Raw genomic sequence first — 27,771 nt, forward strand, 5'->3', positions numbered from 1 at the left:
ATAGCATTTAAACAATGCCACATACATATTCCAAGACCTTTTTCATCAGGCATAGAAATATCTGGCTCAGGCCAGACTAGCACAATGGCTACAGGAGGCCAATGCAATTAACACCCACTCAAACCTTGAGTAGGTTAAGATCAGTGGGAAAAAAAACGAAAAACCTCAAACTGCTGCATTTTTCAAAATCAAAAGTCCAACAATGAGAAGAATCGACTTCAGCAGGAGAGGCGGACTGGATAATCTGGCTATAAAAAAGGGGTTTCTGACGTAGTGGTATAGAGGAGTGATGATTTTCCCTGCCCTCGTGATTCAACAACCACAACCACAGGCCTCTCGACACTGAAGGAAAACCAGTGTCCGAAGACACCAAAGATAGAAGAAACAAACCACCAGACTGCGGAAGGCACAGTAGTGAGTATAACCTCTGGTCCCAGAACTCCCAACTCAGTTAGGCCAGGAAAGGTGGGAGGTTGGGCATTGTACTGCTAAACTGGTGTAAAGATTTTCATTGTGTCCGTTTAGTGGGAATTAGGGGGATTGTTTTGTTGGTGTATTGCTGTTTGTTGAGTTACACCTTGCCAAATAAATTGGAAGCCTAAAGTTCCTCTTGCAATCACCTTGTCTCAGTTCAATTGTATTACATCTCCTGATCGTGAGTCTTATGTCAGAACCGTGTAAGGGAAGCTAGGAGCGCCTCGAAAACGCTCAACTGTGTGTCACAGGCTAGGGAAGAAGGGGTTAGAAGTGTTTGAACCTCACAGGTGCCTCACAGGCTAGGCATAAGCTGTGGGGACGCACGAGTCTCAAAATCCCCTTCATAAGCTGTGGACACAGTCTCTCCAGGGGTGTGTCGAAATCTCGACCTCAGAAAAGAATGACTCCGACACTTACAGCTCCGATGGAAGTTTCCCTTTTAATTTACTTGCTCGCAAGGGGTAGGTTTCACTCAGTCAAGGGCTAAATGAAACCTCCGCAATGGTACAGCTTCACAAGATATTTATACAGTAAAACCCAAGTTCTGGCCTCTCCCTGTGTATTGCTCTGTCTCACAGTCAGTGAATACAGATAAAGAGTTAATTACTATATCCTGGTCCTGAAATGGTGTCAAGATATTTCCTTTTGTCAGGGTTATCAGAAAGCCAAACGGCCATTACTCCATGAGTCATAGGTAATGGGCTATCACCTGTCTTGTATTGTGAATACAGATTATCCAATTTCCTGGTCAGTTTACCTGTTTGCTTCAAATGGATGAGGTAAAGGAAAGAGATAATGGCTAGAAGATAAGGGTGGGGTGACATGGAACTCCTGTAGTGTAGACAATAGGAGAGCACCATGGGGGGTTACTTGTCTCAGCATGACTTGTCTCCTAGCTGTCTGATAACCATCAGCTATCTAACAGCAGGTTTAGCTGTTTAAAATAAGCTGGCTGCTAAAATGCAGAAAGTTCTGGAAGGGCCAGGACTCCATTTTAATCAAAAGGCACACAAATACCGTTTGGTATCAGCTTAGATAAAAATACATTTCCACATTCCCCCATTTTGTCCTTCACAAGGACAACTCAATCCATTCTGATCTTGTACAGTCTCTCCATTTCCATTTCTACACAAGAGCCTTCAGCAGTTGTTGCTACCATAACTCTAGCCGTGGTCTCGGTAGGTAACATAGTTTCTCCAACCCTGGCACAGCAACACTTAATGACGACAAATAATAGATACAGGGCGAAGACTATCAGCAGGAATATGATCAAACCCTGTACCACAGATTTCCCCAGGGCTCCCAACCATCCTGATGCCCAACCCCACAAGGTGATACCGTCCTGGCCAACTGTCTGTTTATACTCTATTACCTTTTTCCTGATGTTTTCAGCTAGACTGCCGATATCTTCTGATTTATCTGGGATATATGTACAGCATTCTTCACCTATTAATGCGCATGTCCCTCCCTCCTTGGCTAGGAGATAATCTAAGGCCATACGATTTTGGAGAGCCACTGTTCGAATAGCTACCATTTCGTCATTTATCCCTTCAAAGGCTTGGGAAGTTGCGTTGGCTACTGATTCTACTAAGTTAGCCAGTTCCCGTAACTGCCATTCGGTCGATGCTATTCCATAGGGTGGCACCATTACCTTGAATATTCCGTTTAGCCACGTCAAATCCCGTTTAAATCTGTGGCTTCCATAGGCCTCCCTTAGAGTCCTTACTGATCTGATAAGGGGTACCACATATCCTAAGTAACAGGACCCTGTCCAGTTGGCTGGTAACCATGGGTAGGCTTTATGGCCACAAATAAAGTAGGTGCAATTATAGGACGTCAGCTCCTGGTCCTTTCGCACTGTCCCTACTCGAGTGGTCTCACCTTCCCACCCTTCACCTGGGGCTTTGTTATGGACCGTTGTCCAGCCAACGGTTGCTATCTTTCTCTCAGTCGGATTAGTTGTGGCTTGCCATTTAATCATTTGGGAACACTTGCTGCGTCCCATTTCTGGTCCTTTTGTCTCATTACTCACTAGGCATATTATACCCTCAGGATTTCTTATTCTGGGAGTAATGCTTAGGAAGGGAGGCTGATGGTTATTATCATAATTGGGCTGGTACCATCCCTGGAAGGCTGTAAGTTTATACCCTGCCGACCTCCATTCTGTTTACTCCTTCGTTTCTGGCCCCTTAGTTAGTTTTGTCCTGTTTTGCACTGTCAACCATTCTACCATTTCTGATTCGTTAAAGGGGACAGATCTCAGGGGAATACCCCCCCTGGAGTGGACAGGTACATGGGAACATATCCAGCAACTCGACAAGTTTCTTTCTTGAGCATACCTATGACTCAGTGCCATAAATACGTTTACGTGCAATTCCCTTCGGTGGTGGGTCTGTACCCCTGGTGTAATCAATAATGCGAAGTAAAACCCTGTCAAGCCCAGCACCATCAGTCCCCATAGTCCATACAGTTCTTTATTCAGTCTTCCTTTTTCTGTTCCTCTGATTCCTTCGTTCCTTCCTCCTGGTCGGGTGCCCGTTTGCAATGGGATGCGTGGATCCATGTTGGTCTTTCCTTTACCTTGATTGCAGTATTGGTCGCCAGCAAGACCTGGTATGGTCCTTCGAATCTTGGCTGTAGACTGCTTTTCCTTTTAAAAATCTTGATGTAAACGAATTCCCCTGGCTCCAGGTTATGACACTTCCCTTCCGCTGGCTTGACTTGGGCTTCTTTTACCTGTGAATGAAAGCTGGAAATACATTTGGTTAGTGCAATACAATAATTCAACATATTTTCCTCCATTTTGTGGATGTGAATCTGTTTTGCAGTAAATGGTGCTGTAAAAGGTAGTCGTTGGGGACGTCCCATAACTATCTCATGTGGTGACAAGCCTGTTGTTCTGTTGGTTGCAGATCGCATTACCATCAAAGCTAAGGGCAGCAGTTCTGTCCATTTCAGTCCAGTGTCATTGCATAGTTTTGCCAGCTTATTTTTAAGCATTCCATTATATCTTTCAACAAGTCCAGCTGATTGTGGATGATAACTGCAATGAAAACGTTGATTAATCTGTAAAGCTTTACACATTTCTCTTATGACAGTTCCCGTGAAATGTGACCCGTTATCACTGGAAAGCTTAGCAGGGATTCCGAAGCGCGGTACAATTTCTTTTAACAAACATTTAGCAACAGTAGTGGCATCGGCCTTTTTACATGGAAAGGCTTCAATCCATCTAGAGAACACATCTACAATAACTAATACATACTTGAATCCCATACACATAGGTAATTCAATAAAATCCATTTGTAAATGTACAAAAGGCCCGACTGGATTTGGGTGGGAGGCAGATTCTACTTTTTCCGTCTTACCCGGATTCATTGTCTGACAGGTAACACAATTTTCACAGATTTGTTTTGCAATTGCCGAAATACCTGGTGCATACCAAGTTGCCAAAATATAATCTGCCAATCCCCCTTTGCCTGCATGTGTGAATGTATGAACACATCGGGCAATCCATGGAAGTAAGGATCTAGGGGCCACCACGCGGCCGTCATGGTGAACCCATATTCCTTCTGGATTTTTATAACATTGATCCTTCGTCCAGGTCACCACCTCCTCCGTACTGGCCTGTGTCTGAAAGGCCAGCACGTCATTAATAGTGGGTGGCGGGTCTGAGCAATTATTTTTCCTTAGTGGGAACAATGACACCTGCATCCCCCCTTTCGACAGAGCTGCTGACTTAGCTGCATTATCAGCTCTGGCATTCCCAAGTGCCACCTCATTCGACTGGCCTGTATGTGCTTGGCATTTGATAATGGCAAGTTTTAAGGGGCATTGAATGGCTCGCAGGAGATTTTCCACTTGTTCTGCGGCTGGGGACAAGGGGTATTGGGGCTTCTTGGGGAGCGGGGCGGTTGAATTGATTGCTACCTTATAGGGTTGTGCGGTAAGCATCCTCCCTACTTCATTGGCGTGTGCAGACCATAGTTGTTCTGGAACTTTAGCAAGAAGCTCTGCTGTGCTTTGTCGTACTGGGAAGCTAGTGGCTGAGAGCATCCTTTCTTCTAAGACAGCATCGAAGTATACTTTCCCATTCAACTTGACAGAATAGCCTCCCCCCTTTTCATGTTGCCCCAAAGTTCCATTACGTGTGTGCCATTCCTCTTGTACTGGGGATCCTTGCATTCTTTTAACCATCTGTCCTAAATCCTGGGGTTTATGTGTGCCTGCAACCGCAAGGGTGCAGTGTGGAACGCTCCCTTTAACCCTAAACAAGCTCTGACTGTGGGAGGATAATTCAACCCCTGCCGCTATCCCTTCGGGTCCGATAAAGATTTTTCCGATCATCAATTGATGTTTCTGGTGCAGGAATGGTTGATAAAAGATTTGTGCTGTAGCGTCTGATCCCGTTTTGTCACAATATGCTGTGCAGTGTAATGTTTCGTACCACTTGCCCAAGGTTTGAGATTTGAGGTAGTCTGTGATTAACCTTGTTACACACCAATATGAACCAACCAAATAGGATAGGGTTTTGCTTAGTGTGGGGTCCAAATTTTCCCAGGCATACAATATGGGAGTTGTGGGTTGAAGTAGTGGATATGCGCCACATTTATCTATGGGGACTCGAACCTCCAGACCAGCTGGGGAACAGAGGATCGTGGCATTCATTTTACATAACAGGTCACGTCCACACAGATTCACTGGAACCTCTTTAGACAGTAGGAATGAATGACTATCTTCGTAATCCTCTATTTGTACATTGATAGGGTTGGAGAAAAACATTTGCTGTGCGTGTCCAGATAGTCCAATCACTGAGGTTTGATTAGTGGAAGTGGGAATTCCCCTCGTATCCTCCCTTGAAAGGACCGAATAGGTGGCACCAGTATCCACTAGGAATGGGACATCCTTTCCTTGTATTCGTATTTTTACTTCAGGTTCTCCTATGGCATTTAACGAAACGACAGGAAGCTTTTTGTTCGCAGCACTCGGGTCTGGGATTGGGCGTCATTGATCATTATACGGGCAATTTGGTGGTTGGCCGAATTGCTTTTGATTCTGTGATCCAAATGGATCTTGCACAGAGAAATTAGTCTGAGGTCTAGCATGTACCTGGACTTGGGTCGCATACTGGTTGGGTTCTGAAGGGGGAGGGTGTGCTCTATTACCTGCCTGTTGAGTCCAATCATGATTTGGTTGTTGCTGTTTTGCCCGGCAAGTTCTAGCCCAGTGTCCAATCTGACCACAATTGTGACAGGTATAATATTGTTCCTGCCCTGCACCTCCTCTCCCTCTTCCCCTGTAATATCCTCCTCTGGCTCGCCCTCTTCCTCTACCCTGGGGTGGGGCGTAGGACGGTGTCACCGGGGTGGGTGTCATTGGAGCTGCTTGTCCTACAAACATGGTGACCTTGCTTTTAGATTCTCTATTTCGCTCTTGTATGTCCTTTAACATAGATACAACCTTGGATAGCGATTCCTGTCGCCATCCGAGACAAACTAGTTTAAAGGGATCTCTGAGTTCGGGCCGTAGCCCGTTTACCACGGCGCTGATCATAGGAGCCTCTACCTCCTCCATTTTCATGCCTGAACATTGGTTCATGATCTCTCGCACTCTTTCTACATAATCCTCAACATCCTCCTCCTTTCTTTGTGTAGTTTCCATAATTTTGGACCAATTCGTTTTCCTCGGGAACACCGAATGTAAGGCTTCCCAACATCTTCCCCAGAACCCCTCTCCTGGCTTCGTGCTGGGATCTGCATCCGGAGCCTCTCGATGGGTTTTAAAATCTTTGAATTTTATCTCAAGTTCGGCAAATTTTGTGTCCTTTAACCATGCTTTCAGTAAGATTTGACCATCTAATATACTGGGTTCGTGGCACAAGATGATTACTTTTAACTGGTCTATGGCCTTTTCAATATTGGTTTTGGGGTCTGCCAATCCTTCCACAATTATTCTTAATTCACTTGGTGACCATGGTCGATAAATAGGGACCGGAGCCCCCCCCGAGAGTGGACTGGGAAAAAGTCTTACTGGGTATACTGATGATGATGGCTCCAGGGCACTGGGCTCTGGTCCACGGGTATGACTTCGTGTGCCCCCTGCAGGGCCGTCACGGTATTGATTCCCTTGTGACTGACTTATATTTCCTGCAGCCTCACCTGTATTGTTGGGAGCGGGTGTTACCCCGTTTCCCTGTACTCCGGCCCGAGGATCATCTCCTCCTTGGCCTGGAGCACCCCCCGGGGATGGAACATACGGCGGTGGTCGATGGCTGTAGGGAGTCCAATCCTCATCCCAGTCCTCATCCTCATCCTTATCCCAACCCTCCGGAGCCCTAGGTGAGTGTGCCTTTGTCTCTTTAGTAACCATAACGGATGGGTGTTTGTTATGTCGAGGACGATTCACCTGCTCTACCCGTTCATCCCCTGCTTTCTCCCTCTAGTACACTGCTTGCTAACTCTTAGGCTCTTCTCGTGTCGTTCCTCAGCTTCCCTTTTCCAATCTCCAAACGCTGACCAATTCACTTTTTTTTTTCCTCTTCTACCTGAGTCTCTGTCTATAAGGCATTCTTCTAGACAGGTTATTCTCTCTAAATTGAATGAACCATCGGGTGGAAATGGCCTGTTTTCACCCTTAGTCCATTTTACCCATTCTCTTAGGTGGTCAATTGAAGACTGACCACAATTCTGGAGCATAAAATGGGCTGGGATCCCTTTTGGTGGTGGTTTACTTGCTCCAGCCCCCATTCTGGATGATTTAAGATTTTACCACAGTTTCTGATCTCACAATCCTTTCGGCCAACCGAGTTCTCTACGCCCACTTCTCCTGGCCGTTACGTGGCCTGAAAAGGCTCTTAATTCGGGCTCAGTCTGGGTGTGTGAGATATGTTGGCACGAACCAATCGTAGTTGATCAATCAGTTACTGTTTCTTTTCTTAATCAATCCTTGTGTTTTTTTTTTTCCGAATCACAATTTTCCCTAGTGACTCTTCCCGTTTCTCTAATGGCAATGACTCACAAAGGTATTGCACACAACAGTAATACAAGGACAACAAACAATATTCCCGTGAGTACACAAATCATAACCTCTAAACAAATTCTCAGTCTGCGTTGTACGCCACTACAGACCGAGTCCTTAACTTATCCTAATAACAGCTGATAAAACTTAAGGTTCCGTACCCAAACTCTTTGATCGATTACGCTCTTTTTTTTAAATAGTCTTATCACATAAGAACCCCTTCCGAATTAAAAACAATAAAAATCTTATCACATAAGAACCTTCGATCGATTATTAGCGCTTTCTTTTTTTCTTTTCTTTTAATAGTCTTATCACATAAGAACCCCTTCCGAATTAAAAACAATAAAAATCTTATCATATAAGAACCTGGAACCCTTTTCGATCGACTAGCGCTTCCTTACCTACTGAAACCTTCCCCGGGCTGTCTCGAGATTTTTTCCAGAACCTGTTCTCTTCTGCTGGCGAGCTGAGAAAGAAATGGTTATAAAAAAAAAATACCTTTAACTTTTAAATGCCGAGTCTTGTAGATGCAGTACCTCAGCTGTGGACAACAGATTACATCTGCGATTCAACAGTGAAGAAACCTCTTGTGAGCAAAGGCTCACCTTGTTTGGCCACCGAAGCCTTTCACTGGAGAGGCACTATGCCTGTATCCGTTTTACTCACAGAACAGAGAGTATGCATCTCGGTGGAACCTCCAATAACTGTCGAAATCTCGACCTCAGAAAAGAATGACTCCGACACTTACAGCTCCGATGGAAGTTTCCCTTTTAATTTACTTGCTCGCAAGGGGTAGGTTTCACTCAGTCAAGGGCTAAATGAAACCTCCGCAATGGTACAGCTTCACAAGATATTTATACAGTAAAACCCAAGTTCTGGCCTCTCCCTGTGTATTGCTCTGTCTCACAGTCAGTGAATACAGATAAAGAGTTAATTACTATATCCTGGTCCTGAAATGGTGTCAAGATATTTCCTTTTGTCAGGGTTATCAGAAAGCCAAACGGCCATTACTCCATGAGTCATAGGTAATGGGCTATCACCTGTCTTGTATTGTGAATACAGATTATCCAATTTCCTGGTCAGTTTACCTGTTTGCTTCAAATGGATGAGGTAAAGGAAAGAGATAATGGCTAGAAGATAAGGGTGGGGTGACATGGAACTCCTGTAGTGTAGACAATAGGAGAGCACCATGGGGGGTTACTTGTCTCAGCATGACTTGTCTCCTAGCTGTCTGATAACCATCAGCCATCTAACAGCAGGTTTAGCTGTTTAAAATAAGCTGGCTGCTAAAATGCAGAAAGTTCTGGAAGGGCCAGGACTCCATTTTAATCAAAAGGCACACAAATACCGTTTGGTATCAGCTTAGATAAAAATACATTTCCACAGGTGCTCTTGCAGCACTCAGGGTACCTCACAGGCCAGGCATAAGCTGTGAGGGCAGAAGCCCAGAGAGAGACACCCAAGGCACAACAACAACCCTGTGAAAACCCCTTACAGAACATGGCGACCACGAAGGGACTTAAGCAAACAGGAGATGTTAATATAACAGATGAGGTGATAAGAGAGGAAACTAAAATGGAGGAGAGAATTTCCTCATACATTTTTGGCAAGGTGAACCTCACCAAACCTTGGGTACAAGCCCTCACTCGGGCAGAGCGCCCAGTGGATGCTGCTGCGCAGCGGACAGCAGGGAAGGACCACAACCACAAGGTGGAAAAGGCCATCTGGCTTATCTGCTTCACCCGCCAAGTCCGAAAGCTCGATCAGCGGGTGAAGGACTTGGAATAGAGTCTTCAGAAATCAGAGGAGCTCTCTGCTATCCGGGTTGTGGTTGGGGACAACCTGCTGGCCGAATTAGCTGGGGAGCAGCAAAGGAACCGACAGTTGGAGGAGACCTTCCGAAATAGCCGGGACTATCTTCAGTGTCAGGTCACTGAGGCCAAGGGTACTGAGGGGTCCCTCCGGGAACAGAATTCTCGGCACACCCAGAAAATTTGGGAACTGGAGAATAAATTAAAAGACGTACAGGCAGTCTATAAAGTGGCCAGTAGCAGTGAGTTTGCAGATCACGGTCCCTGCCAGGAGAGGATTAAAATTCTCACCCACGCTCTGTCCCAGGCAAAGGGGATGGTCGCCCTGATAGGACCTGGAGGGTCCACAGGGGACAAAGGAGAGTATTGGGGGGTAGAGGAGAATCCAAAGGCAAGAGACGCCCGACCACCTCCTGAGGCACCGGTGGTTTGTCCGGTGGGGTACCAGGAGGGGCGGGGCACGCAGGTAGTAGCATACCCAGGGCTGGGGGCTGGACCAATGTGTCCCGCTCGGCAGCAGGGATGTGAGGCTCCAGCCGAGGGTCAGTTAAAGGCTGGATCAGGCGACCAGGCACAGTCTGCTGCACCGGGTATGGTGGGACAGCCGGAGGTAGAGGGACCAGCGCAGAAAGATCCTGAATCAGGGCGGATGTGCCCGGTCAGGCAGCGCAAGTACGGTCCTCCACAGGGAGGTGGCCAAGGTCGGGGAGTGCTGGAGAGCGACTTTATTATTCACCATGGAGTTCAATCACTCAGGGCCATGGTGGCCCATTTGGCCAAACTCACTCGCAGCGGGGACCCGTCTATCCACTTCATGGAGGTGATGCAGGCAGGGGAAATTAATGGGTGCGACGAGGAAGAGACAGCCAAGCTGCTGCTCTTCTCTCTGGACAGCAAATTGTACCAGGCCCTACCGGCAGAATGCCGGAGGGGACAGCGTACATTTACTGAGGTCCAGAGGGCCGTCCTTGAGGCTATGGGCTTCGATGACAGCAGTCCTTTCGAACGGGTCGAAAGGACAAGGCAGCTCGCAGGGGAAACCCCGCAGGCGTTTGCGGACAGGCTGTGGGTGGTATACCACACAGCCTGTGGGGAGCTCCTCGACCGGGTGAATCTTTCCGCGGTACAGACTGGCCGCTGGCTGAGGATGCTGGTGGCAAACTGCTTGCCCCGGCTCAAGGCCAGGGCAGAACTGTGGTTCGATTCCTGGGACCCCAACCTCACCGAGGAAGCAGTGGTCAGGCAACTGGCACTGGTCCAACGGAATGGAAGAGGGGAGGAGGAGAAAACCTCCAAAGGTTGGGTAAATGAAGTAAAACCCAACTCGATTCCCAAAGGGGAATGGCACCAGGAGGGTGGCCGCTCGTCTGATAAGGAGGGAGTGTGCTACGGGTGCGGGAAAGCTGGGCATTTTAAAAGGGATTGCAGGAGCCCAGTGAAGAGATATGGGGGGAAAAGTTCTTTAGGAGCCGCCCAGAGTGGGGGAAGTGGAGGGAGCTCCTCACCATCCCTTGACGAGATAGTAGCTGCAGTGAGGACAGCGCTGGAGGGGACTAGGAAGGTAGCCACGGCAACAGGCAGGGAAGCACCAGCAACCCTGCCAGTACAGAGGCCGTGACTAGCCCAGACCCAGCCTGCATACCTGTGCCCACTAGAATATGACCCCTGGGGACGACCCTGGGTCAAGATGGAGGTTGAGGGTGTATTGGGTACCTACCTTTTGGACACTGGTGCTTCCAACACGATAGTCCATTCGGAGGACCCCGCAACCTCACCTCGATCAAACGGGGTGCCGTATCAACTAGTTGGGTTCACAGGTAATGAGAAGGCTGGGTTTTTCTCAGTCCTGCTCGCAGTTCGTTTAGGAGCACTCCAAACACAATGGAAGTGCGTCCTAATGAACTGGGAGCAGGTGGGAAAAGGGATTTTGGGGGCTGATTTTATCATCGCTCGCCAGATCCTAGTAGACTTGAGGAATCACTGTCTATGGGGCACAGTGAGCACGGGAGCAGAGGGAGAAGTCATGGTTATTGATAAGAAACAGGGAAAAGGGACTCTGTGTACAATGAAGCCAAAAGGGGGTTACGAGCTGGAGGTTCTGGTCTTTAACACCCCGGCCGAGTACCGGGCCTATGTGCAAGCTAATCTTGCAGCATTTGCCACCCATAAACACGACTGTGGGAGAGTCACAGAAGTGGAGGTTAGAATAGATGGGGATCCCATGTCCCGCCCGCAAAAGCAGTATGGCTTTCCCCGAGAGGCAGAAGCAGACTTGGAGACAGCTTTAAGCTCGCTTGTCGAGCAGGGTGTTTTGAGACCCATAGCCACCCATGTCAACTCCCCGCTTTGGCCGGTTAGGAAACCGGACAATTCTTGGAGGGCTACGGTGGATTATAGGGTGCTCAATAAAAACATCTCAGCTTGTGCCCCCACAGTAGCGGCGGTTGCGGATCTGATAGGGGAAATCCCTGCATCCGCAACCACGTTCACAGTGTTGGACATATCCAACGGGTTCTGGTCTATCCCTGTACGGAGGGAAGACCAGTACAAGTTTGCCTTCACCTTCCGGGAACAGCAGTATACATGGAGTTGCCTCCCACAGGGCTTTCATAATAGTCCCAGCATCTTTCACCAATGCATGGCGAACTGCTTAAAAGGCTTCAGCCAGCCACACCAGCTGGTCCAGTATGTGGACGACCTGTTGTTGTTCACAGACAGCAGTGAGGAACACGGTCCACTGCTGGCCGAACTGCTGGTCTTACTGAAGGAAGGGGGTTTTAAAGTTAACCCCAAGAAAGCCCAGATAGGTCTAGGAGAGGTAAAATTCCTGGGCCTGACGATAAGGGCAGGAGAAAGGGCCATTGATGAGGCTAGAAGAAAGGCAGTGCAGGAACTCCTTGTCCCTAGGGATGTGTCGGGGGTAAGGTCTTTCCTGGGAATCACTGGCTACTGTAGGGACTTCATCGAGGACTATGCAGCCACTGCCGCCCCTCTGCTCAGACTCCTACATAAGGGGGTCAAGTGGGAATGGGACAAGGGCTGTGAGGCAGCATTTGTCCGTCTTAAGAGAGACCTGCAGGTAGCACCAGCCCTCGGGGCAATTGATGGGGGGGAGGAATTCTTCCTGGAGGTGGCAGCCAGTGGTGACAGCTTAAGTGCAGTGTTGCTCCAGGGGCGAAACGGTCAGCTGAGACCAGTGGTGTATTCCTCCAGGGTCCTCACAGAGGTAGAAAAGGGATACTCCAATTGTGAGAGGCACTTGCTTGCCACCCACTGGGCAGTAAAGAGAGCTCAGATCTTTACCGGAATATCCCCCATTACACTCCTCACCCATCATACCCCGACGCAGATGCTGTTGGACGGGAGGATTAAGGATGGGACAGTGAGCAGTGCTAGAATCACTCGCTGGACCCTCCTCCTCTCCCAAATGACTTTAAAGGTCAAGAGCCTCTGTGAGCCCAGGCTCGCAGCAAATTTAATCTATCCAGGGCAGCCGCATCGATGCTCTGTTGAGGGAGTATGGGACATTAACTTTGGATTTCGGGCAGGGATACACCCCACAGGCCGCGAGATCTACGTTGATGGCTCCAGTTCAGTGTCCGCGGGTACAAGACTCACGGGCTGCGGAGTTTGGGATCCCAAGGCAGGAATTGCCTTGGCTCTTAAACTCCCATGCACCCTGAGCGCCCAGCAGGCGGAACTCTCGGCGGTGATGTATGTGGTCACACACCCTGAGAAATTCCCTACCCCATACACGATTTGCTCGGACAGCATGTTCACTTGCAATTCATGTACAGAGTATCTGGCGATTTGGTCATGCCGGGGGTACACCTCTGCGGATGGGAAGCCCCTTGTGACCAAACCCCTGCTAGAAAAGATCGTGGCTGCAGTGGGAGAAACCGGGGATGTATATATCCTTAAGGTAAAGGCCCACTCCAAAACTGAGCCACGGGGGGAAGGTAACCAGCAGGCAGACCTGCTGGCAAGGGAAGGTGCTCGCACAGGTCACCCATGGGACCCATATGAGGCAGGCAGGATAGCAGCAGCAAGAAGCAAGCCAGGGACACAAGGGAGCGTAGGGGCGGCTGCGGCCCCAGATCTTAAAGTAGTCCAGATGCAGGATCCGATCTTGAAGGCTGCCTTGGCTGCTATCAAAAGGGGGGAAAAGGCAGAGGGCCCATACAGTGCTGTAGATATTGCTGTGCGGGAAGGCATGTTGTTTAAAGGGGACAAATGTGTAGTGCCGCCACAACACCGGAGGGAATTCCTTCAGCTGGCCCATGAGGGTCCAGGTGCGGGACACCCTGGGCCGGAATCTACCTGGCAACGGGTAAAAAAGGCAGGGTGGTGGCCAGACCTCCGGGAAGACGTCCGCAACTTCTGTGCGGGCTGTCTGGTTTGCGCTGCAAACAATCCAGACCCTCAGAAAAGGAAGGCGTCTATGGGACACGTCAGGCGGGTAGAGGGACCATCCAGATCGACTACATCGGACCCCTACCGGCCGCCCAGGGAGGTTATAAATACTGCCTCGTCCTGGTGGATGTGTTTTCCAAGTGGGTGGAAGCCTTCCCTTGCCGAACAGCTACCGCAGTGGGGACTGCAAAATCCTGGTGAGGGAGGTGTTCTCTCGGTGGGGTCTACCTCAAATCGTGGAGTCCGATCGGGGAAGCCACTTCACCAGCCAGGTGATGCAGGCCACCCTAAAGGTGCTGGGGATAAGAGCCAAATGGCATGTCGCCTACAACCCTCAGTCCTCAGGCCCCGTAGAACGCCTGAACCGGACCCTAAAGGAAAGGCTGCACAAGGAGACGGGAGACTCACCGAACAAGTGGGTGGAGGTATTACCGTTGGTCCTCATGGGAATCCGGGCCAGTCAGTCAAAGAGCACAGGCTACTCACCCCATGAGCTGATGACGGGCCGGATCATGAGAACCCCAGTGCATGTGTTGGCGCCGATTCTCACCAAAGGGCAGCTCCGAGAGGTGAACCGGGACCGGTTTGTCAGGAACCTGTTTGAACACCTGAAACAGATTCACTGGCAGGCTGCTAGTAACATGGGCAGACAGCATCAGAGTAACCGATTGCTAGTAGAACCCAACAAACACCACGAATGGGAGATAGGGGACCAGGTCATGGTGAGGAACTATGCTCGAGTTGGGGTTTTTGAAGCATTATATACGGGACCATATAGCATAGTCGACAAGGCTAGCCCTATGGTCTATGCGGTTCGACTGCCTCGCCGGGTGAAGTGGTATCACATTAATCAGTGTAAATTGTTTGACCCCAAAAGAGGTAAAAAAACAGAGGGGACGAGCAAGGGAAGGGAATCAGGCACTGGGGGAAGAACAGGCCCCGGTGGATTTGGAGGCTCCGGAGGAGGCAGCGAGCCCCGAAGCTCTACAGCCAGGGCTGGTTCATTGCTCCTGAAGGGTTTTCCCACCACTGGGTAGAGGTTCCCAGCCCACTAACAGAAGTAGAGAGAAAGGCTCTACCATTAGCAAGGTTCAATGGGAAGCTGAAGAGGTGGAGGAGATGGCACTGCAGCCCATAACATGGGACTCTGCACCGACAGTAAGGAGGAGTAACAGAGTGCCACAGCCCAGGGCGCCGTGGTCCCCTGTTAACTTAGCCTCCCGCCCCAGACTGATACGGCGAAAGACAACAGGGAGGGTGCTCTGTTGCACTAGAAAGGGTCTCCCACTAATTATCCGGGGCTCGGGACGGCCTTGGAGGGCAGCACAAGACTCATTAAGGGGGACCATACGAGCCCCTCAGCGGAGGACATCCTGGTCCCCAGGGTACGGTCAGCCAAGTGGTCGACGACGCCTGTACAGTGACAGGATATAGCCTGGCCACCCGGGGACGGGTGGCGGTGTGTATATTTTCCCTTCCTGTTTTGTTACTTTGTGTTGTGAGTATATGTGTTTAGGTAAGGCAGTGACGGTTGGGTACAGCATTTTTGTGTTTGGAACATGTTAAGTGGGCCGAGCCTGGAGAGGTCTCTCAAGGCAAGGCCATGTTCTTCTTGCCTTTCAGATGTCAACACCTCCCTACTGGACATTAGTGATGCTGGTATCGCTAAGGATCTGCACCGGGCACTGAGGGAACACCGAGGACTCCCTAGTTTTCGGATGCTCCGGGGGCAGAGCGCCGACAGTGACCACAGGAGAAGGGACTCCGGTGGCGGATGGCCGGGTCACCTACTCCCATGAGGGGAAATGGCCTGGGTGGTTGGGATCGAACTCCAGCAATTACTCCAACCATAAGGACTTTACCTACGGAGAGGCCTCCATCCCCTGCCCGGAGATCACTGTGGCTACTTCCAGAGTGAGAGTGACAGAAGGCAGGAAGGTATGCCTAACTTGCCAAGGGGACATACCTCTGGGACAGTGGTGGTGGCTCAGAAAGCTCAAGAGGGAAATGGGAGACCGGCACTTGGACTGGGAACGTCTGGATAATGATATCTACCGAACCATCATGGGGTCATCCGGCGGGGTAACGGTGTGCTGGGAGAAATGGTGGGCGTACAACCAAGGAATTTATTTGTGTATGTGGGGATCCACTCGCGTGTGTTCAGAGGGGGTCTCCATTGCTTTTTATAGGTGGTGGCAGGATGTCGGGGATGGGGTGGTATGGGATCGCAGCGGGGAGGCGTGTGTGACCCCCAATCCCCGGGTACCAGTAAACGCCACCGAACTTGTAGTTCGGGAAAGAAAACCCCCACCCACGGCCAAGCCCACCATCCCACACGAGTGCCCGACAACAACCAGGGGGCCGGGGAATGATTTAGTGTTGGTCCCTACCGAGAAACTACTTTATCAGGGGGTACACTACGCAGTGGCATCAGTGGTGCTAAATCTGACAGAAGTCTGCCTACCTACGTGGTGTCCCCGGGAAACCGAGCTGTTATACCAGGCTCTGCTGCGGGAGATGTTCCGGAAGTTCAATGAACTGGACTTTGGGGATGTGAGAGTGGCAGACTTGTATAAACAGTGGGATAGGGCCGAACCGGGCAGGCAGAAGCGTGGCACTTTAAATGACATTCTTACGGGGTTTAACACCGGGGCGTCCGCCATAAACAGTTTGGATAACATGCAGCTGGCCCTCCAGATGGGTTAAAGAATCAGCTGCGCAAAGTCCTGGGGAACGAGAATACCGTAGTGGGATCCGCGCTCCACGAAGAGGTGGCAATGACAGTTCACTTAAAGGAGATTATCTCTCAATTGGAGGCGCAAGCCAGGGCTGTAAACGCCTTGATTCGGGAGGATAGAAACGCCTCCGATCAAGCTGCCCAAAATGAGGTGTGCGTGCTCTATGGGGCCTGGTTGCTGGGAGAGGGACGGAGTAACCTCGAGGATCTGAGACAGGGACAGGTCCCCTCCTGGATCAGCAACCAGCACTTAGCAGCACTGCATCCTTACGATAATGTTTTGAGTCCTTGCCAACTTCGTGTAGCATCGGAAGCCTACCCGGTACCGGTGGACTGTGGAAAGTCAAATCATACCATCATGGGTGTGGTGGTCAGGATGCCCGTGATGGGGGCGTCCCCACGACCAGCACCCTTGTACCGAGTGGAGAATGTGGGAGTCATTCGTGGAGGGGTGCATGTTCGATTCCAACAGGTCCCACCTTATGTCACAATGTGGGAGCACACTGTGACAGGTACAGACCTCTCGGGTTGTCGGAGCAGGGGAGCACAGGTAATCCTGTGCCCCCAGCACTTGAACGCTTTTGCAAGGCCACAATGCGGGTTCAGCACTGCTGGGGCAGAGCCTATCAATTGCACAATGGAGGTAATGGCCCCTAACCACATGCCTCCACAGGTAGCATATGTAGGCGGTGGGACATATTGTGTCACCACAAGTGCCCAACGGTATGAACACGGACCGGGAAGGTGGTGTCCAATTCCGTACAGCAGCTTTTGCTTTAAACCCAGGCCAGAGGTTCAAGTGGCACACACCAGAATCACACCCATCCCTGAACCTTCCACGATTTACCTCACGGTACAAAACAGCCTCAGCCATCTACAACAATATGTTGCCCAGTTTGGCTATCTCATTACCCCACTACCTGAGAAACTTACAGCCCTCCTCCAGGCAGTGGATTTGTCTCAAAAACATTTTTACACCATGGAGCAGAAAACTGAAATTCTAGCAGGGGAGATTGCCCAGATTAAACCCCCAGCATGGTGGGATTTGGGAATACGGGCAGACATACCTGCATGGATCCGGGTGGGATCGCATGCCTTAGTAATCGGCCAACTCCTGATTGTAGCTTATCTGCTAGTTACAAGCTGTAAGCTCAGGAGAAAAAGAAAAAGAACGCAGTTCCTCAGGCTACTACACAGCCCATAGGCTGGAGCATGGCATTTGAAAATGGCAGTGCTGGCACCAAATCAGTGCAACACACTGATTAACATCATCATCTACCAGCTCTTTATGTTGCCGGTGGGCATTAGGTGTGTGCGTGTGTAAACCCCTTTACCATGGAAAGTGCACATGTGCATCCTGGATGCTTTTTTCCACTTTTCTGGATAAACTAATTCCTTAAGTGGTCTCTCGGATGTTATGATCTCCCCAGTGGCTTTCTTTAATTGACAGTTCAATCTGCAGAAGTCCAGATGTTGTCCTTTTTAACAGATTCTCTTTCAGACACTATTGGACATGAGATGAATATGTCACCATTATTTTTACTGACATGTGGTTTGGGTAGGGTTGTATAGTGACCAGGCAGAGCATGCTTGCTGCCCACCTGTTCTTGGCAGCAGGAGGCTTGAACCATTTAGAGGCCAAGGCCTCAATTCCCATTCTACTGGTGAGTGGCAACAAACGAGCTTTCCGGTTCTGCGAGGGCAGGAAATCGGCCAGCTCTCATGCTGAGCCACCCAATAGAGGAAGCCTGGGGATGTGGGGAGGTGATCCTGGGGATGGGGGGAGATGTGAGCCTCCGGTGGCTGGCAAAGGCCCAGATTTTTTTGATGGACACAGGAGGAGCATTGCACCTCACCCCAAAAAATGATGGCCCTGAAATTGTGGTCAGAGGCTTCACGCGGGCAGATGCCTCTGACCACAAAAATATTTACGAATGTGCCTGGTGATCCAAGAGGCCTCCATGCACAGCCCAGTGCAGAGGCCCACATATTCCAGGAGCATATGTGCAGTCTGGGATCATGTGGGCCGGACCAACCAATGAAATTGGCGTATTCCCATTCACAGAAATGGTGAGTTCCATTTGTACGGAGATCACCATTTCTATGAATGGGGTGCCCCAAAATCACAAAATTTAAATAAGAAAAACACTTTACATATTTAAAATTAATTGAAATTGAATTTAATTAAATGTTTTAGATAAAAACATTTTGATCTTTTTAATAGTGGTAAAAATAAACTTGCTTTAATGGACAGCATTTTTAATATAAAAATTATAAGAAAAATAAAATGTTATCATCTTTTAAAACTCTTACGCTTTTACCAGATGGGGCAAGAGTTGGGCAAATAGCCCAAATCTCTGCCTGCAAAGGCCCTTCTCCTGGGGATACGTTGAAACTGTCAAAAGAAATTTTGATAGTTCGCATGTGCTGGATTTTGTCGCATGGGCATCGCCCGCTGAGAACACTTACGGGGTCTCTATGGGTTTGTGCGCACAGCGTACGCACCCATACAGACTGATTTTTGGCCCTATGTATACTTTCACTTGGTTTGTGAGTGGCATCCTTGAACCTGGAGTTGGCAATCGGGCTCCTGTGTACTTTTGTAAGACCTTAATTTGCATAATTTTTGTACGGCTGGGCCTGATTCATGCAGGGGTTGGGCCACCCAAGTAAAAGTTCTGGACAAAATTTTAGGGCTGTTACCAGTCCATTCCTATTCAGCAGATTGAGTTAAAATTGTCCCTAAGGTTTCAAGCTACCTTAGCAAACATTTTCTGGGACAAGAAGAAACACATGGGACTCAGTTATAATGAAAATTCTACTTTCACGGTCACTCACTATGTATTTGAATACAATGACACTTGATTTAATGACATAGCGACTCTCCTAAAATAGAAAATGTGAGTGTTCATTTATTACTGTTTCTCCCATAAGCAACAATGGAACCATCTAATAAATCAGCAGAAACCTGCTTCGACTCAATACACATAATTCGTGTCTCTGCGCCGGCCAAATTAATTACAATGCTAATAAAATTTGATTGCTTAGACAAGAGTATCCATGTTTGAAAGAGATCAGCACTTATCTACTGTTCGTTTTTCCTTTTCACTAAAATTTCCGCACCATGAAATTCTTACCCTAATTTACTTTTCTGTTCCAGTGCTTGAATCATAATTTGTCTTCTCTTTGCAAACGTTGTTCAAGATATGATTTCTCTGTCTGGCTGTTATTCAATTTCTGACATCAAATAAAACTCATGAGATGAAGAGCGTTCTTCAGAACACGTAAGAATGTAGGTGCAGATTGTTAAGTCAGTGTGGCATCTGGAATGATATGCTTAAATTGTAGAATGCCATCTTATCACAAGATGAGATTGAACACAATGAGCTTTAAATTTGCCTTTGGCTCGATGACATCACCACCCCACTTTGGGGTGACTGGAATGAGAACGGTTGGTTGCCAGGAGTCTTGGGAGGAGAGAAAGAAACAGAGCAGGAAGAAGTGCAGGACTAGGGTGAACAGGGACTAGGAGGCAGGGGATTGGGGCTCTGGTTGGGGGGTGAAGAGAGTGACACTGAAAGGGGGGTTAGAAGAGAGGGTGACTGGGGAATGGTTGGTCATGAGGAGTGTCCGCTCTCTCTGATAGATGCAAAAGATCCTATGGAACTATTCAAAGAAGAGAAAAGGAGTTCTCCCATTGTCCTGGATAACAATTACCCTTCAACCAGCACCAATGATACAAGTTAACTAGTCATTCATCTCATTGATGTTTATGGGATTTTGCAATGTGTAAATTAGCTGCTGCATTAGCCTTCATAACAACTACCCTTCATTGGCTCTGAAGCACTTTGTGACACCTTGAGTACATGAAAGGTGTTCTATAAACACCAGTTATTTCTTACTCTACTGCCCAATCTATGCCCTCTGATCTGAGGAGGGCCAAGGCTGCAGGATCAGGAAGTTGAGGCAGGAGGGTCGGAAATGCCTAGTTTGCCTCATTAGCATGCTATTGGTGGGTCTTTACCTGATGCAGGCACAGGCCCTGCTCCATTCCCCAACCCACCCCACAACCAGGGCAATATAAAGGAGGTGTAGACCTGGCTTAATCGGAATCCATCCCCTTTGTTATGGCCATTTTTCCCCTTTATAATTATTCTAAAGCTGTATAAAACACTGGTTAGGATCCTGCTTGAGTATTGCAGCTAATTCTGGGCACCAAACTTTAGGAAGGATGGTAAGGCCTTGGAGACAGTGCAGAGGAGATTTACTACAATGATACTTCAGTCAGATAGAGAGACAAGAGAAACTGGGTTTGTTCTCTTTAGAGCAGAGAAAGTTAAAAGGAGAACCAGAGGTAACATGAGGGAAAAAAAATAACACAGCGAGTTGTTATGATCTGGAATGCATTGCCTGAAAGGGTGATGGAAGTAGAATCAATAATAACTTTCAAAAGGGAATTGAATAGAAACTTGAAGGGGAAATATTTACAGGGAAATGGGGAAAGAAAAGGGGAGTGGGACTAATTGGATAGCTGTTTCAAAGAGCCAGCACAGACATGATAGGCTGAAGGGTGAGGAAAATCATCTCACAATTTATCAAGCCTCGCCCTTTATTCTTGAAACTCAGAAAAATAATTTAGATTGCACATTATTTGTATTGAACAATCCTTTGCTTGAATATCAAATATATAAATCGAGTGCCTTACCTTTTTCATCAACAGTAAGAATCATTGACACTTTTAGGCTTCCATTTGGAAAGGTGACTAACGAACACATGTATGTTCCAGAGGCAGACACTTGTACATTCATGATATGAATGCTTCCTATTCCACTGAGAGTTGGTGACTGTGATTCAAACGCAACAGATTCCATAAAGCGACGGATGCCTAAGATATGATTAGCAAGTATGACGACGCCTGAGTGATCATCGGTTTCTTTACTCCATTGAATCTGCACAACTGAAGTACTTTCTTCTCTTGCCAGGATGCATTTTAAAGTGATATTCTCACCAGGTGATGCAGTAACCTCTCGATCATGCTCAATGCTGAGTCCTTGCAAAACTGAAAAAAACAGAAGATATAAAATAACATAGGTACAGAATCATCGAAACTGCAATAATCAAGAACTAAACAGTATAGGTTTCTTTATGATTGGGTTGAAACATCACAAACTTTTAGTCACAGAGAAAAAATCTAATAGTCACTTGCAATCACAATGAAAAAAGAGTCTGTAACTCTGAAAGCTAATAATGTTTCCTATGGTCCAATGTATCCTCCTGCCCTGATCTGACTGACAATGCTGAAACAAAGATACCATTACATCAAACCATTTGCAGATAAATTACCTGTTACCTGCCATTAATCTGAAAAAAAATGTTTTCCTGAATTGAGGACTTAAATGGAGAAAAAATAATCCAACAATTGTATGCTGATGCATTGACACAAGAGGGAAATTTAGCTCCCTCCGCCTGGTGGAAATCACCTTCTCCAGGGCAATTAGGGATGCGTAATAAATGCTGGCGTTGCTGGCAACACCCATGTTCCATGAATTAATAAAAAAAAATTTAATTAAATAAATTAAATAAATAAAACAAGGTTTTATAGGGATGGCAGTGCAGGAGCTGTGCCATGACTGCAGCATGTAGGACTTTGTGGAATTGTGCATTGTGATCCCGGACAACTGCATCTGCAGTAAACATCTGCATCTCGAGGAACTTCAGTTCAGAGTTGTTGAGTTGGAGTCCAAGGTGCAGAAATTGCGAGGCATCAGGAAGGGTGAGAGTTACCGGGACAGTTTGATCCAGGAGGCATCTAAGTTCAGGTAGTGGTACAGATTTGGTTAGTGGCCATGGACAGAAGGATGTGACTGCGAGTCAGGTAGATAAGTAAACCTTAGGTGCAGTGCTGGAGGAGCCTCGGCCTTTGCCCTTATCCAACAGGTATTAGGTTCTTGCTGCCTGTGTGGATGAGGGCAAAGTCTACAGGGTTGATGAGCAAACTGAAGACGGCACTGTGGTACAGGAGGTCATTCAAGTGGGAGGAGTGAAAAATAATGCCCTAGTGATAGGTTAAAAGTATATTCATGGGGCTAGATATTGTTCTCTGCAGCTGTGACCAGGAGTTCCGAAGGTTGTGGACATCCCTTGCAGCTGGAGAAGAACTTGGAGTGGGAGTGGGAGGTTCGGAATGAGGTCCTGCTGGGAGAGTTTGAGGAACTAGGGTCAAAATTAAAATGCAGAACCTCACAGGTAATAATCTCTCGAGTGTTACCTGAGCTACGCGCAAATTGGCATATGGACAAACAGATTATAAGGGTGGCTCAAAGAGTGATGTGGGAGGCAGGGGTTTAAAAATATGGGACCAGTACTGAGGAACGAGGGAGCTGTTCCACTGGGGTGAGCTCCATTTAAACCATGCTGGGACCAGTGTCCTAGTGATTTGAATATCTAGAGAGGGCTTTAAACTAATGAAGGGGGTGGTGGAAGGATTCAGGAAGGGGAAAATTCAAAAGCAGTAAGAGCAATGTCAAAGTTGTAGAGCAGAGAAGTGATTTGGGTAAAGATAAGCAGAATCGGTCAGGAAGGGACAGAAAGCTTAACAAAGATAATAGGGCATTAGTAACTAAGGTGACATCAGGGGAAAAGAGAAAAAATTAATATATCTGAATGCGTGAAACATTTGCAACAAAATAGATGAATAAATAACAGATAGAAATAAATGGGTTTGATCTTATCGCATTTCAGAGACATGGTTGCAGAGTGACCAAGGTTGGGAACTAAATATTCCATGATACTTGAATTTTAAGAGACAGGCATAATGGAAAAGGATGGGGAGGTAGCCATGAAAATATAAAATAGGATAAAGACAGTGGAGAAAAAACAACTGAGCTCAGAAAATCAAGATGTAGAATTACTATGGGTGGAGCTAAGAAATAACAAGGGGCAGAAAACACTGGTGAGAGGAGTTCATAGGCCCCCTAACAGTGGTTGAAGTGTCAGGCAGCGCACAGATCAGGAAATTAGAGGTGTATGTAACAAGGGTAACAAAGTAATCATGGGGGACTTTAATCTTCATGCATACTGGGCAAACCAAATTTGCAGTAATAGTGTGGAGGATGAAGTCATGGAATGTATCCAAGATAGTTTTGTAAATCAGCATGTCGAGGAACCAACTGGGGAAATGATTATTTTAGTTCTAGTATTGTGCATTGAGAAAGGTTTAATTAATAACTTTCTAGTAAAGGAGATTCTGGGGAAAGGTGATAATAATATGATGGAATATTATATTGAGTTTGCGAGTGATTTATTTAAGTCCGAAATTAGGGTCTTAAATCTGAACAAAGTGAACTACGTAGGTATGAGAGGGGAGTTGGCTAAGGTAGTTTGGGAAACCAGATTAATAGATATGTTGGTGGATAAGCAAATGGCAAATATTTAAAGAATTAATTCATAATTCGCAAGGAATAGACATTCCCTTAAGGAATAAAAACCCCACAGGAAAAGTGGTTCAACCTTGGCTAACAAGATAATATTAGATTAAAGGAAGTGGCTTATAATGTTGCCAGAAAGAGTAGTAAGACACGAAAAACATTCCGGAAATAGTAGGGAACCAAGGGTGCAGCAAGAATGAGGAACTTTAAGCACTTAATATTAGTAAAAAAATAATACTGGAGAAATTAATCGTGACAGATTAGGTATTATCTGAATGGTGACAGATTAGGAAAAGGGGAGGTGCAACGCGACCTGGGTGTCATGGTACATCAGTCATTGAAGGTTGACATGCAGGTACAGCAGGCGGTTAAGAAAGCAAATGGCATGTTGGCCTTCATAGCGAGGGGATTTGAGTACAGGGGCAGGGAGGTGTTGCTACAGTTGTACAGGGCCTTGATGAAGCCACACCTGGAGTATTGTGTACAGTTTTGGTCTCCTAACTTGAGGAAGGACAATCTGCTATTGAGGGAGTGCAGCGAAGGTTCACCAGACTGATTCCCGGGATGGCGGGACTGACCTATCAAGAAAGACTGGATCAACTGGGCTTGTATTCACTGGAGTTCAGAAGAATGAGAGGGGACCTTATAGAAACTTTTAAAATTCTGATGGGTTTAGACAGGTTAGATGCAGGAAGAATGTTCCCAATGTTGGGGAAGTCCAGAACCAGGGGTCACAGTCTAAGGATAAGGGGTAAGCCATTTAGGACCGAGATGAGGAGAAACTTCTTCACCCAGAGAGTGGTGAACCTGTGGAATTCTCTACCACAGAAAGTTGTTGAGGCCAATTCACTAAATATATTCAAAAAGGAGTTAGATGTAGTCCTTACTACTAGGCGGATCAAGGGGTATGGCGAGAAATCAGGAATGGGGTACTGAAGTTGCATGTTCAGCCATGAACTCATTGAATGGCGGTGCAAGCTAGAAGGGCCGAATGGCTTACTCCTGCACCTATTTTCTATGTTTCTATGTTTCTATGACTAAAAGTTGACCTAATGGCCTTCATCCTAGGGTTTTAAAAATGGTAGCTATAGAGAGAGGAATGCTTTGGTTCTGATCTTCCAGAATTCCATAGATTCCAGAATAGACCCTGTGGATTGGAAGGGAGCAAATGTAACCCCATTATTCAGGAAAGGAGGGAGAGAGAAAACAGAGAACTATATGCCAGTTAGCCTGAGAGCAGAGAAAGTGCTCCGTGCCCCGATTGGGGCGATAACCTCTGGGCCCGTAACTTTTATCGCCCGGCCCGGAGATCCAGCCCCCTGACACAGAGTTGAGCTTTATGCCTCTCATGGAAGCTCAGCGCTGTCTCTGGCGCTCTCCTTTCTTTGAGGCACGCTCCTGGGGCGGTAGCGCAGCATTGGGTCCAGCGCTACGCGGATGCTCTGCATAGTGCTGATGCGCTACCAATGCACTTCCCCTTCCATTAAAGTGGAGGGCCGCTGCGCACTCTGCAGGACCTTTGGTGTCCGCCACTGGGACACCAGGGACGTGTGAGACTGGGCCAGCAGCCAAGCACCCTAGACGGAGTGTCAGGCGGCACGATGGCGGCCTGGTCCATGCTAGGGCCACCATAGTCGGTCGACCCAAGAGTTGGCCAACCAACGAAGATAGCAGCCCACAAAGCTGGCGTTGAGATCTGCCCATTGCAGGGATCGCCACATATGGTGATGACGTCATCAGCGGATGTGCTGCGTCCCAGGGTGCTAACCACAGGGCACAGTGCTGCTGGGACAGTGCCTCCCAAACCTCCAGGGCCATTTCCCGTGACGTAGTAGAGCCCCTCTCCCCTGGGCGAAAATTTCCTTGCAGAGCGGGAGCGCCCCTCCCTGCCAGAGGCGCTCACGCGGCGCAAGAAAGGGGCAATTTCACCGCCTAAGAATATAAGAATTAGGGGCAGGAGTAAAACATAAGGCCCTTCAATCCTGCTCCACCATTCACTAAAATCATGGCTGATCTTTGACCTCAACTCCACTTACGCACACTATCTCCATATCCCTTGACTCCTCATGAGTCCAAAAATCTAGCGATCTCAGCCTTGAATATACTCAATGACTCAGCTTCCACAGGGTAGAGAATTCCAAAGATTCCAAAGTCCCTTTGAGTAAAAGAAATTCCTCCTCATCTCAGTCTTAAATGGCCAACCCCTTATCCTGAGGCCATGCCCCCAAGTTGTAGACTCTCCAGCCAGGGGAAAAAGCCTCTCAGAATTTACCGTGTCAATCCCCCTCAGAATCTTATATGCTTCAATGAGATCACCTTTCATTCTTCTAAACTTCAGAGAGGATAGACCCAATCTACTCAATCTCTCCTCATTGGACAACTGACATTCCAGGGATCAATCTAGTGCACTACCTCTAAGGCATGTATGTGCTTTCTCAGAAAAAGGGAACAAAACTGTGCACGGTACTCCAGGTGTGGTCTTACCCAAGTCCTGTACAATTGTAGGTAGTCTTCCTTACTCTTATACTCTAAACTCCTTGTAATAAAGGCCAACATGCCATTTGCCTTCCTAATTGCTTGCTGTACCTGCCTGCTAACTTTCTGTGTTTCTTGTACGAAGGCACCTAAATCTCTCTGAACACCAACATTTAACAGATTCTCACCATTTAAAAAATATTCTGTTTTTCTATTCTTCCTACCAAAGTGAATATCCTCACATTGTACTCTATCTACCATCTTATTGCCCACTCACTTAACTAGTCTACATGTGCGGGAAGTGTGTCCACCTCCGGCTACTGACGGTCCGCGTTGCGGAGTTGGAGCTGAAGGTGGATTCACTCTGCAGCATCCACGATGCTGAGAATGACGTGAGTATCACGTGTAGCGAGTTGGTCTTACCGCAGGAGAAGGGTCCACAGCCAGCGAGGGAATGGAAGACCAGCAGGAAGAGTAGTGCAAGGAAGGTAGTGCAGGGGTCCCCTGTGGTCATCCCACTGCAAAACAGATACACCACTTTGATTGCTGTTGAGGGAGATGACTCATCAGGAGTGGGCAGCAGCAGCCAAGTTCATGGCACCGTGGCTGGCTCTGTTGCACAGGAGGGCAGGAAAAAGAGTGGGCGAGCGATAGTGATAGGGGATTCAATTGTAAGGGGAATAGATAGGCATTTCTGCGGCCGCAACCGAGACTCCAGGATGGTATGTTGCCTCCCTGGTGCAAGGGTCAAGGATGTCTCGGAGCGGGTGCAGGATATTCTAAAAAGGGAGGGAGAACAGCCAGTTGTTGTGGTGCACGTTGGTACCAATGACATAGGTAAAAAAAGGGATGAGTTTCTACGAAATGAATTTAAGGAGCTAGGAGCTGAATTAAAAAGTAGGACCTCAAAAGTAGTAATCTCGGGATTGCTACCAGTGCCACGTGCTAGTCAGAGTAGGAATCGCAGGATAGCTCAGATGAATACATGGCTTGAGCAATGGTGCAGCAGGGAGGGATTCAAATTCCTGGGGCATTGGAACCGGTTCTGGGGGAGGTGGGACCAGTACAATCCGGACGGTCTGCACCTGGGCAGAATCAGAACCAATGTCCTCGGGGGAGAGTTTGCTAGTGCTGTTGGGGAGGAGTTAAACTAATATGGCAGGGGGATGGGAACCAATGCAGGGAGATAGAGGGAAACAAAAAGGAGGCAAAAACAAAAGACAGAAAGGAGATGAGGAAAAGTGGAGGGCAGAGAAACCCAAGGCAAAGAACAAAAAGGGCCATTGTACAGCAAAATTCTAAAAGGACAGAGGGTGTTAAAAAAACAAACCTAAAGGCTTTGTGTCTTAATGCAAGGAGTATCCGCAATAAGGTGGATGAATTAACTGTCCAAATAGATGTTAACAAATATGGTGTG

General features: G+C 47.8%; 1 pseudogene; it reads right to left on the reverse strand.

Moving 5' to 3' along the window:
• Positions 1-27,771, reverse strand: part of LOC139245602 (T-cell surface protein tactile-like) — a 182,984-nt pseudogene that overhangs the window by 97,982 nt on the left and 57,231 nt on the right.

The sequence above is a fragment of the Pristiophorus japonicus genome, unplaced genomic scaffold, assembly GCF_044704955.1.
Source record: "Pristiophorus japonicus isolate sPriJap1 unplaced genomic scaffold, sPriJap1.hap1 HAP1_SCAFFOLD_224, whole genome shotgun sequence".
Classification (NCBI taxonomy): Eukaryota; Metazoa; Chordata; class Chondrichthyes; family Pristiophoridae; genus Pristiophorus; species Pristiophorus japonicus.